General features: G+C 42.7%; 1 long non-coding RNA gene across 1 annotated transcript in view; it reads right to left on the bottom strand.

Annotated features, from left to right (window-relative positions):
* The window catches only part of LOC124796426, a 687,048-nt gene that overhangs the window by 92,535 nt on the left and 581,343 nt on the right, over nt 1-13,170 (bottom strand). The window lies entirely within an intron of this gene.

Raw genomic sequence — 13,170 nt, 5'->3', positions numbered from 1 at the left:
ACACGTCGCGGCGCTCGTGTGTGGCCTGGCATTGATAGGCTGCTCCGTGTGTGGAGAAACTCCCCTAATATGTACTTTCAGTTTTCTGAGGGTCTCTCACACAGCGACATAGTTACGTTACACACTGCCCTATTACTCCATACAGTTCAGAGCTTTCTAGCCGTAAAGGGTTGTAACCTGCGTCAAGCGAAGCGGGAGAGTAATATGCATGACATGTAATACGTCAACCGGTATTGAGAAGGAGTAAAAACTTCGAAGGCATTACTTACATGTCCTCGCACTAACATATGATATCTTTCTTTCTTTTTTTATGATTATAACATCGCATATCAACGAACAGACAACAAAAACTTACGAAACAAAATACGTAATACAACAACCAATGGTCACAACACTTACATCTTTGTAACAGACTTTGAAGCGAAGCATCGCAAACTATCGCACATACTCAAGCAACCACAGAAATTCACCTATTAGTTTAGTAGTGGCGACAGTTCAAACGAAGAAGTAGACACGAGTGTCTCTTGAAGTCTTGTAAACTACAATATTCACAGGACAACGGGCACGAATTTCAACTCATTTTGGTCTGCCTGTGTCCATTATAAGGCCAAGACACACACACCGCGCCGCCACTCGTGGGATATGAGCCTCCACTGCACACGTTTCAGTGGTTTGAGCGGGGGCGTGGGACAGCCATCCCCGCGCTGACATTTGGCTAAGTAGCTCTTGCGTAAATGTCTCTCCAAAACGGTGCACGCCGCTAATATAGGAGTCGCTATTATGTTCCCTCAGAACTGTCCCAAGTCGGGTTGACATTCACAAGCGAACTTTGGCCAGCGACACGTAAAACCCAACACGGTGGCGCACTGGTTAAGACAACAGACGCGATTATGCGAGAGACATGCTTAAAATCCGGCCATCACAATTCCTTTTTAATGATTTCACCGAAGCTATTAAGGAAAATACTGAAATCGTTCCTTTGGATAAGACCTAGACGATTTGGTACCTCTCTGTTGTCAATCCAAGCTTACCCTCCTCCTGTAAAGATCTCGTCAAAAGTACGTTAAATCCCAATCTTCCTTCTTTATGTGGGTGTAAAATATGGTATCTTCATTTAGATGAAACAGGTTTCACGCCTTTAGCTATACACCGATTTGTAGTGTTGCGAACAGAGTCCCCGCTTAATTAAGAAGACATCTCCTCTTTTGGGGAAAGAAAAAGGAAGACTGATCGAGGATGATGTCATAAGACACAGAGCACTAATCGGATTTCCTCGGGCCTGGTGGTCTAGTGGCAAGGCGTGTGCCTGGAAACCGAGAGGTCACGGGATCGAGCCCCGATCACATCGTGGAAATTTTCGGGCTGCCTTTAATCTAACCTCCACATCCCAATGATGTGAGGAGTCGGAAGGAAAGACGCGTGGTTCCGCTGTCGGATTAAGCTGTAGGTCCGCTTTCCTCGGTTGGATAACTGGGCCCTTGCATCCAAACATTGATCCAACGAAATCTTTAGCGCGGACTGTGAAAGGACGGCGGAGGAAATCGGCCGTATCTTCTCAAAGATCAATTACGACATTTACCTTAATCGATTCAGGAAAGTCACAGATAACCTTAATCTGGATGTCCAGATAGTGAGATGAACCGCCGTCATCCCGAAATGAATCCGGCGCCTTAGCACTACACTAGGTTACTACTTTTTTTAGGGCTCCATACAGTGCATAGTCTCTGTTCTATTATGCGACACTACTTCTTCTGAGCCTGGATTCCCATCATTATTTGTGTCAATGCTAGGGAGAATAGAACAGTAGCACATTTACTGACAACCATTGAGAGAAAGTCGGAGATCATCTTTCGTTGGCAGTAATGGGAATAGTGGACACTGCCTTCCGTATTTTCAGCTCTTTTCCTTTGATCGTTGATACCGTGCCAATGGACGAATTTTTAATCAATTATGAGATCATATGAGTCCAGAAGAATCAATGCGCAAAGAAGTGGGATACGGGAGTACTAAGAAATAAAGAGATACGCTTGAAATTCTTTGAGGCTACAAAAAAATGGCTCTGAGCACTATGGGACTTAACTTCTGAGGTCATCAGTCCCCTAGAACTTAGAACTACTTAAACCTAACTAACCTAAGAACATCACACACAGCCATGCCCGAGGCAGGATTCGAACGTGCGACCGTAGCGGTCACGCGGTTCCAGACTGTAGTTTGAGGCTACAGATACTACGATAATGAAGAGCTCAGTATGCAGTTCAGTTGAAAAGAAATGGACGTCTCTAAAAAGGCAATCACAGAAGTAGAAATGAAAAGCATAGGTATAAAGAAGGTAACTTCGAGAAGCCATGGGTAATACAAGAAATACTTCTGTTGATCGATGAAAAAGTTTAAAGAAATTTAGGAACACGGATGCATAAGTCACTTACGAAATAAATAAATAAGAAGTGTACGGGAGCTAAGGCGAAATGGCTACTTGAAACTTGTGAAGAAATCGAAAAAGAAATGACTGTCAGAAGGATTGAGTCAGTATATGGAAAAATCGAAACAACCTCTGATGGAATTAAATGAAAGGTGAAACAATGGGAATTCCACTGATAAATGCAAAAGAGAGAGCGGGTAGGTGAAAAGAGTACACTGAGGGCCTCTATGAGGGGAAGATTTACCTGACGATGTGATAGAAAAAGAAACACGAATCGATGTAGAAGAGATAGAGGATCCAATATTAGAATCAGAATTTGAAAAAGATCTTTGGAAGACTTATAGTCAAATAAAACAGAAGGAAAAGATAACATTCCAACAGAATTTCTAAACTAATTGTGGGATGTGGCAACAAAATGTATTTACGAGTCCGATGATCTACCGTCTGACTTTCGGAAAAACATCATCGACACAACTATGTAGATTGCAAGAGCCGACAAGCGTAAGAATTATCGCACTGTCAGCTTAACAGCTCATGCATCCACGTTGCTGTCAAGAATAATATACAGAAGAATGGGAAAAATTGAGGATGTGTTAGATGACGGTCAGTTTGCCTTTACGAAACGTAAAGGCCTCAGAGGAGCGCAAAGAAGTGGGCTTCAGGAGAACTAAGAAATGGAGAGATACGCTTGAAGGTCTCTGAGGCTGTAGAAACTGCGACCACGCTACGATTGATAATGGAAGCAATATTAAAGAAAAATCAAGAGACGTTCATAGGATTTGTCGACCTAAAAAAAGCATTCGACGATGTCAGATGGTGCAAGATGTTTGAAATTCTGACAAAAAATTGCGATAATCTATTAGAAAAGACCGGTAATATACAATAGGTACAAGAGCCAAGAGGAAACAATAAGAATGGAAGACCAAGATCGAAGTGCTTGGAATCAAAATGGTGTAAGACCCATACTGCTCAATCTGTACATCGAAGAAGCAATGACGGAAGTAAAAGAAAGATTCAAGAATGGAATTAAAATCAAGCTGAAAAGATATCAATGATAAGATTCGCTGATGACATTGCTATCCTACCGAAAGAAAATAAGAATTACAACATCTCTCGAATGGAATGAAAAGTCTAATGAGTACAGAATATGGATTGAGCGTAAATCGAAAAAAGACGAAAGTAATGAGAAGCAACAGGAATGAGAACAGGAAGAAACTTAAATCAGGATTGGTAATCACGAAGAAGACGAGGTTGAAGAAGTCTGCAAAATAGGCAGCAAAAAACCCATGACAGTCGGAGTAAGGAGGACATTAAAAGCACTATAGCACTGACAAAAAGGGCATTCCTGGCCAGGAGAAGTGAGGTCTCAAACATAGGTCTTAATGCGAGGAAGAAATTTATGAGAATGTACGTTTGCAGAACAGCATTGTATGATAGTCAAACATGGACTGTGGGTAAACGACATAAGAAGAGAATCGAAGTATTTTAGATGTGGTGTTGAGGAAGTTCTGCAGGAATGCATGGAAAACACTAACAAGAAGAAGAGACAGGAAGATAGGACACCTGTTAAGACATGAGGGAATAACTTCCATGGTTTTGTATTATATGGAACTGGGGACATAGAAACGACGGAGAGGCTTCGTCCCTGCCGTAGCCCTCAGTGGTTCACAACTCCACAACAGGCTACAGCAGTCCACTCATCCCACCGCCGCCCCTCACCGAACCCAGGGTCATTGTGCGGTTCGGCCCCCAGTCTCACACCAGACGAGTGTAACCTCAATGTTTGGGGTACGCGTACGAGGAGAAAGTGTTTGCGCACCAATCGCCGACATAGTGTAATTGAGGCGGAAAACTTCCATGGTACTAGAGGAAGACAGAGATTGGAATACATCCAGCAAATAACACTGGGTAACAATGAAGATGTTTCGGGCTTAAAAATAGTAAATTTACGTGTATTTCCATCTGCTGAATTGAAAAATCACCACAAAAATGACAGATTAGTTCTTGTTTTGAAGATAAAGTGACATTTAATTTTTTAGAGTGAAGATTTTAAATTTGGGGGTATTTTTTTGGGAGTTGGCACACCTGTCAAATAACAAAACACAAATGCTCTTCAGCTGTTTGTAAGTCATAAACATAGATACTATTGCTGTGACTGTGGATTACATGTAGTTTCTACTCAAATTAATGCAAAATTTCTGGTTCGCGAGTGCTTTTTTAGTGTTAAATTTGTGAAAATGCCGCGAAAATGTGTAAATATGGTAAATAACTTTTGTTATATTTGTGGTGAAATAACATTTTCCTCACAGAAACGCAATCTGACGCCTCTTGTAAAGATTGCCTATCAGTATTATTTTGATATGAAAGTAGGGGACCAGGATAAGACTTGGGTTCCACATATATGTTGCAACGCATGTTCAATTACACTGTGAGAATTGCTGAAAAAGAAGAAACGATCTATGGCTTTCGCTGTGCCTATGATTTTGCGGTAGCCTACAAACCATACAGATGACTGCTATTTCTGTCTGATTCCACCTATAAAGGCAGGATTGTCTATGAAGAAAAGAAGAACTGTTCAGTACCCGAATCTTCCATCTGTTATTCTACCCATTCCACATTCGGATAGTTTACCAGTTCCTACTTCACCCGAAAATTGTGTGTTTGAAGTAGAAAAAGAAGACAGTGTGGAACAAGAAGAACCAAACAAGCCTTCCACATCCCATGACCCTGATTTTGAGGGAAAAGATTATAAACCGCCCAGACTGAGTCAAGCGGAATTGAGTGATCTCATTAGAGACATTGGCCTGTCAAAGGAGAATGCAGAAATTCTTGGGTCTCGATTACAGCAATGGAATCTTCTCCAAAGTGATGTGAGAATCTCACGGTACAGAAAACGTCACATGGAACTGCCTCCCTTTTTTGAGAAGAAAAATAATCTTGTTGTTTGCTGTGACATTAATGGCTTGATGAAATCTTTGAATTTGAACCATGATCCAACTGAATGGAGGCTATTCATAGACTCCTCCAAGCTTAGTTTGAAAGCTGTGTTACTTCACAACGGGAACCTTCTTTCATCTATTCAAGTTGGTCATGCTGTTCAAATGAAGGAGACATATGCAAATATGACAGCTCTCTTGGACTCAATTAAATATCATGAAAACAAATGGAAAATCTGTGGTGATCTAAAAGTCATTGCCATACTCTTAGGAATGCAACTGGGTTACACAAAGCATTGCTGCTTCTTATGTATGTGCGACAGTATAGACAGGAAATTGCATTATATTAAAGAGGACTGGCCTGCAAGAAATCTTCACCCTAGCGAGAAAAATGTCGTTGCCAAGCCTTTTGTGGACCCAAAAGAAGTTCTTCTTCCACCCCTGCATATCAAGCTGAGTTCGATGAAAAACTTTGTTAAAGCTATGAGCCGAGATGGACAGACCTTTAAGTACATAAGAGAGAAATTTTCGAAATTAAGTGATGCAACAGTTAGGGAACTTGTAAAGGATCCTGCATTTGGCCAAGTTTTGGAGGGGAAAGAAAAGGAAGCTTGGGAAGCCCTCAAGGGTGTTGTTCATGGATTTTTAGGCAACAAAAGAGATGACAACCACAAGCATTTGGTGACAGTGCTCCTGCAAAAATACCGTAACCTTGGATGCAACATGTCCCTTAAGATCCATTTTCTCCACTCCCACCTAGACTTTTTACCTCCTAGTTGTGGAGCTGTTAGAGATGAACATGGTGAGAGATTCCATCAGGACATTTCTGTTATGGAACAAAGATATCACTGCCTTTGGAACGAAGTAATGCTTGCGGATTACTGTTGGTCTTTGTGTAGGGACTCTCCGGAACTCCATTATAAGAGGCAAGCTAAAAGACGACGAAGTCAATAGGCCACCACATGATTCTCTTCAGACACGACCATCTGCGAAGTATTTTTTCAGCAATTTAGAACTCTTAGCATGTAATTACCAGTTTAAAAAATCAAATGCAGTTTCATTGTTCTTAGCAAAATGGCTCTGAGCACTATGGGACTAAACATCTGTGGTCCTCAGTCCCCTAGAACTTAGAACTACTTAAACCTAACTAACCTAAGGACATCACACACATCCATGCCCGAGGCAGGATTCGAACCTGCGACCGCAGCAGTCGCGCGGTTCCAGACTGAGCGCCTAGAACCGCTAGACCACCGCTGCCGGCATTGTTCTTAGCATGTATGTAATTAAAATGTATCCTTTTCTCTCAATCCGTTAATATGTAATACTTCCACCTCGTGTATATCATAGAAACTAGAGCTAATAAAAATTTTTCATTGTCATATTTGTTTTTCTCAACCCAAAATTAATAGGAATTACCTCATGAAGTGCTCGAAACATTCAAAAATTATTTTTTTGTTGCCCAGTGTAATTGAGGACGTAGGTTGCAACTGCTGAGATGAAGAGGTTGGCAAAGGAGAGGAATTCATGGCGGTCTTTATACCTCGAGAGCAGCTCACTTCCACTAAGGGTGACATCCCATCCATAGGCAGGTCACGTAGGTACGACCACTGACGCGACAGAACCTATAAATAACGTGGCTGTGCACTCGTCAGGTATTTATCGCTATTCTAAGAAGCCTTAGACACGCGCCATTGACAATACTAGACCTTTCCTCTGTTACATTTTCAATTCGGATCACGATCTGGACTATTTGTGCACGCTTACGACTTTTGCTATGCTACTTTTGGCTAGCCTGATCTGGACTATTTGTGCACGCTTACGACTTTTGGTATGCTACTTTTGGCTAGCCAGTCACTTAGTAAACTCTGCCATCATCGACCACAAGAACCACCTGTTTGTTCGATCGGTCTCTGCATTATCTCTAGTGTTAGTGATAGTAAAGTGTGTTCTATCTACGTGGAATAGGATAGGAAACTCTCCTCCTCCATCTGAGTCGGTAACTCTCGACAGGTTATCAGATCTACCCATCATATCTTCTGCATTCTTCTGTAAAACCATACTTCGAAAACTGGTGTTCTTGCCTATACTCTTTACCATCAACTTTTTACTGAAATGTGAGGCTGCGCTATAGTTTCTCAGAAACTGTTTCCTAATACTTAAATTTTTATTGAATGTTAACATATTTTTCTTTTTCAGAAAAGCATGTCTTATTATTGCCATCTGGACTCTCCTATCTGTTTCCTTTGGCCATCGCCAGGTATTTTACTGTCGGAATAGAAGAAATCGTTTTCTACTTTTAGCATCTTATTTTCTAACAAAATTTATCTCAGCATAACTCGCTTAATGCGACTACACTTATAACCTCCTTACAACCTCATTTCGAGACAATGTCCATTCCGTTCAACCGATTTGTCGTTTGACATTTGTGACAGAACTGAAATGTCATCTACAAACATTACTTTCTTTTATTACTGATCCCTAAACTTAAGTTCAAAACTGCTGTCTCTCTTCCACAGCTTTCACCACTCATAAATTCAGTTTGATTTCTAAACAAATTTTTATCCCCGATAACTGCGGAATTTCGGAAAGTGTATTCCAGTGAAAATCAACCAAAACATTTTCTATGTGGTGTCACCGCCAGACACCACACTTGCTAGGTGGTAGCCTTTAAATCGGCCGCGGTCCATTAGTATACGCCGGACCCGCGTGTCGCCACTGTCAGTGATAGCAGACCGAGCGCCACCACACGGCAGGTCTAGAAAGACCTACTAGCACTCGCCCCAGTTCTACAGCCGACGTTCATAGCAAAGGTTCACTGACAACTACGCTCTCATTTGCCGAGACGATAGTTAGCATAGCCTTCAGCTACATTTGCTACGACCTAGCAAGGCGCCGTATTCAATTGATAATTAATACTATGAAGCATGTAACGTAACGAGAGATGTTCTACAATTGTGGATTAAAGTTAAGTATTACATCATCTACGTACTTTATTTGCAATTCTCAAGATATTGTCCTGTTCCAGACCTCACGCCAGTCAGCGTGTAATTAAACGCGTGCATTTCGGCCTCCTCTAGAAACACAGTGTTGGCTCTTCTGCCAACACTACATTCTAAATTTCTAAAAACTATAATTCTGTGCTACTGCATGTTTTCTAAAACGTCAGTGTTGCAGTACGTGTCGCTACATTACTGCTGAATCCAAATTTATCTCCTGTCACTTCAGCCGCGCGGGGTAGCCGCGCTGTCTAAGGCACCTTGTCACGGTCCGTGCGGCTCCCCCCGTCGGAGGTTCGAGTCTTCCCTCGGGCATGGGTGTGTTGTCCTCAGCGTAAGTTAAAGTTATATTAAAGTAGTGTATCGGCTTAGGGACCGATGATCTCAGCAGTTTGGTCTCATATTACCTTACCACAAATTTCCAAATTTATCTCAGTTCAGCGTCAACAGTCATTCCATTTTTCCTTTAATAACTCGTGTGGGAGGAAAAAATACTCGTTTTCTGACCCATTGACACTGAATTCATTAGAGATAGAGCACAGAGATGTACCGAAAGGGAACGAAATCGGCCGTGTTCTGACTAAAGGAACTAAAGCGATCTGGAGCTATTTTTTAAATTCCTGCAAGTCATTTTATTGTGACCCCATATTTATTGGCGTCTGAGTCGGACAGTTGTTCCTAGCAATTAGCTACTACTACGTTGGGGCTGGATATCTCGTGCTATATACTGTACCACCTCGCTCTAAGCTGACTAAGAGACAATAAATAGAGATTCAGATGAAAGATAATATAGGTGTATACATCTAAAATTGCGGAAATGGAAGGTGCTATTGATGTGCGGGTTTCACAGTATGTTTTGGTAGTCAGGATCTGGTATTGTTAGCCAATCAACAGATTGTAATATTACTTAGAAAGTGTATTTTTTGTGCAAACATACGCTTATTAAATGGAACAATCCCTATTGACATTAAAAGACTAAAAGTAGTGTAAATTAGAGTATTAGTGGTATTTGCTGCAGGATTCTAGTGCGAGTTTTTTACAAGATATCGTATTTTGACAATTGTAGAATCCCTGAGACAGCAGACAGTAAATAATAACAGAAGTGCATACACTAGTTATGAGGATTCTGACCTGCAACGAGACGACTGATGATCACAGGTTTTCAAAATGACTACCAGCAGCGGCAGTAAGCCCTTCCGGCCTGGTATGGAACGACTGCTGCAAATATGCTAGCATTTCAGCGGAGATGTCCGAGCAGGCTGCAGTAAAACGTCGTTGCATATCATCGGGTGTATTTGGTATGTTCTTGTAGACAGCGTCTTTCAGTTTTCCATACAGAAAAAAGTCAACAGAGTCAAATCCGGATAATGTGGCGGCCAAGGTACAGGTCCTTTGCGTCCAATCCAACGATATGGAAACAATTCGTAAAGATGTACTTCGTGCACTACGGGCTGGGCAGCCATCATGTTGGTACCATAGGCTCCTCCTAGACTGCAGAGGAACGTCTTCTGGCATACGTGGATGATGCGCTGTTGGGAGGCTGCGATACTTGTGTGCGTTCAGTGTTCCGTCAGTGAAAAGTCGCCCCATGAGCACATAGTTCACTATTCCACATCAGACGTTTACATTCCATGGACGTTGACTTTCCACCTGACGAAGCCAAAGGAGATTGCCAACGGACCAGTAGTACATGATTCGGCGGTTTATCACTAAAGAAGATACGTGCTACATCTGGAGTTATCCTTTCTTAATGTTCATGTACAGAAGTCAACACGATTCTCATAACTGTTTCCATGCTGCTGTTGATGTAGAGAGATGTGATAGACATGGAACCTATGCCGATGGAGAATTTGTTGGAGACTTGCCTGACTCATGCTACTTCCTCGTGCGATTGCGCGGAAGCTAACATGAGGATCAAACGCAACAAAAGCAGGAAGAACATTAATTTCCCCCTCTTTTGTCATCACTTCTTTATTTCTGTTACGTTTCCTAGTCGTTACACTACCATTTTCACGTAATGGATGCATCGTTGATAAATAATTGCCGAAGTGGTTGACATCTGTTGGGATATCTTGCAGCATACACCGTACACGGACGAGCTGCATTTTTCTACAATCTCCATATACCAAGAGCATGTCGGCTTTTTCTGCTTTGGTAAATCCCAGCTCCATTCACCATCTATTGGTTGGAATGTCACACACTAAACGACTAGCAAGTCGCAGTTCACTCAAGGAACGCACAAGCCCTCTTTAAACAAACATAACAACATCGTACGTAGCAGCTACTGAGTTTCAATGCACAAACAACTGTCGGAGTGGAAACTTTCCAAAATACGGTACCCCTTAAACGGGGAGTTCTTTGGATCGGCGCCAATTACGGCTTTCCGGCGAAAATTTGAAAGGGCCAGTTTTGTCTTGGTCACTCGTGGTTGAACTTATGCACCGGCTGCCCGCGGATGCTGCCTTAATTGGTGAGCTCAAGTGATGCTCTTTTGCATAGGAAGCACATTACTTTTTTAGTTTCCTGGATTAACTTGCAAGAAGTCGGTCCTCTTCAGATGTTTCTTTGAACGATGATAGAATTGTTCATTTATTGACGTCTTGAAACGGAACTCGGTGATTTGCAAATTGATTTCAGCTTCGCGCCTGTGTGGACTTGGATATCCAGTCAGTCTTTCCACTTCCTTTCTTGTATAAAGGGCATGTAGCCTCTATATTATCCCCATAATTTCTGATTATTTTAAGCGAAGTCTGTGATGGTACAGTAAGATAATATATTAAAGAATTAACTTCAGATATCCATGGTCGCCTGAATATTAGAACATTGTTAATCAGTCGACAGTATCCGCATATTGGCGTGCGGGTCAGGTATCGAAGCTTGAAGCTCGTTGCGGAGGTTAGAATCATACGTAGACTGTATGCAGCCGGCTCGATCGTGGCGTTCAACCTCCTTACCACTCCGTCCCGATGTACTGCCGTCTCTTATGGAAGATTAATGGAATAAAAAGTCAGAGCATTCAGGTTGCCCCTCCCTCCATCAGTTTCGTGGGTATAGCTTTTATTCTAATTTCTCGATATTGCAAGTATTGCTTGTTTCAGTATGTAATAAAGACAGATAATGATTCTTCTCGATAATTAACAACCATTATGATCTATTTTTACCAGAGACTCAACTATATAATGTCTTTGCTCTACCCAAAAAAACAGACGGTGTAATATTTTTCTACAAAGTTAATAAGATACAATAAACAAGCAATAAACCCACAGCGCGTGGAGTGCATATCAAGCTACATCGTAACTGCATGTAGTCTTTGGTCCACATAGTAGTGTATTTAACATACATTTAATTACAGGCGTACTCACTTTCCGCACTCAGGGCCAATGTCACATCGGTTCATAAAGAGTATGCAGCCTCTCTCAGCTGGAAGGAATCCAGTTAACTAATTTGGGGGCTTCTGTTATGCGGTACCTTCGAGTGTTGTAAAAATGTTATGTGTTAGCCTTTCTTTGTGGAACTGAAGACCCTGTGTGTGGATAATGCGTATAACCCTTGTAAGGGCTGAACAGTCGACAGTATACACTTCAAAACCCCTGATACCTGCCAAGAGGAATTACTGCCATTTGGAAAGAAAGTCATTAATCATCGGATATGGCGTAACGAAACTTCTGATAGGGCAAGCTACCACCTGATCGTAAGCCCTTGTATTGTATTGTATGGAAATGGGGACCTAGAAACGAAGGATAGGCGTTGTTCACGTCATAGCCAAAGTGATTCACAACCCTACAGCAGGCCACAGCAGTCCACTCACCCCACCGCCGCCCCACACCGAACCCAGGGTTATTGTGCGGGTCAGCCCCCCAGTGGACCCCCCCCCCCCTTCCCTCCACCGTCTCACACCAGACGAGTGTAAGTATGGTGTACGCGTACATGGAGAAAGTGTTTGCACAGCAGTCGCAGACATAGTGTAACTCAGAAGGAATAAGGGAAACCAGCCCGCATTCGCCGAGCCAGATGGAAAACCGCCTTAAAAACCATCCTCAGACTGGCCGGCACACCAGACCTCGACACTAGTCCGGCAGTCGGAATGCGTAAGACCGCACGGCTAACTGGGTGGGCTCATAAGCCCTTACTGGCAATATTAGAGTCGCACAATAAATTACCAGAGCGGACAGCACAGTGCCTGTAACGATGGGCCTTGCTGCTCAGTAGCTACAACTAAGAAATCCTCTAACTTGCACAATTAACACGATAATGCCGGCGCGTCGTCCTGCCTGCCTATGGGTCCCCACCCAGAGTCCGATGGGCAGAGGTCTGCTTCCATATAGACTCATCATGCCCTGACACTGTACAAAACTTTCCCAAAACATCTACCAAGACACCGAATGCCACACGACACGACTAAACGCTTTAGTATGTCCTGAATTGGTCTCATCCACGCTGCCTCCCAAGTTACTAGCCTCCACAACTTCCCCTCTGCAGACCCCTTTCGCTTAAAGGATCTGCTAGTTATTGGTGGAGTTATGCTGCTAACCAGAGTTCTCAAATTCAGCGTCGTTATTTCCCAACCACGGTGGTCTCAAGAGTTTACATCTTCTGCGTGAGGGCCACTGGGGAATGAATCACATGGGTCGAAATGTGTATTGGCCGCAGATCAATAAAACACTGAAAATCCGGCCAATACGTGTTCAAGGTGTGCTGAACATCAAGCAGCCCGCACCTTGTCCAGCTGCAAGGTAGCTGTAGAGCCTGCTCTCGCTGTGCCTGTAGGCAGCTACAAGGACACATCTCTGGTCCAGCTCATGGGGCCCGAGCACTCAGG

The sequence above is a fragment of the Schistocerca piceifrons genome, chromosome 4 (genome assembly GCF_021461385.2).
Source record: "Schistocerca piceifrons isolate TAMUIC-IGC-003096 chromosome 4, iqSchPice1.1, whole genome shotgun sequence".
Taxonomy (NCBI): domain Eukaryota; kingdom Metazoa; phylum Arthropoda; class Insecta; order Orthoptera; family Acrididae; genus Schistocerca; species Schistocerca piceifrons.
The sequence above is the reverse complement of the archived record's forward strand: the minus strand, read 5'-3'. Positions and strand labels throughout refer to the sequence as shown.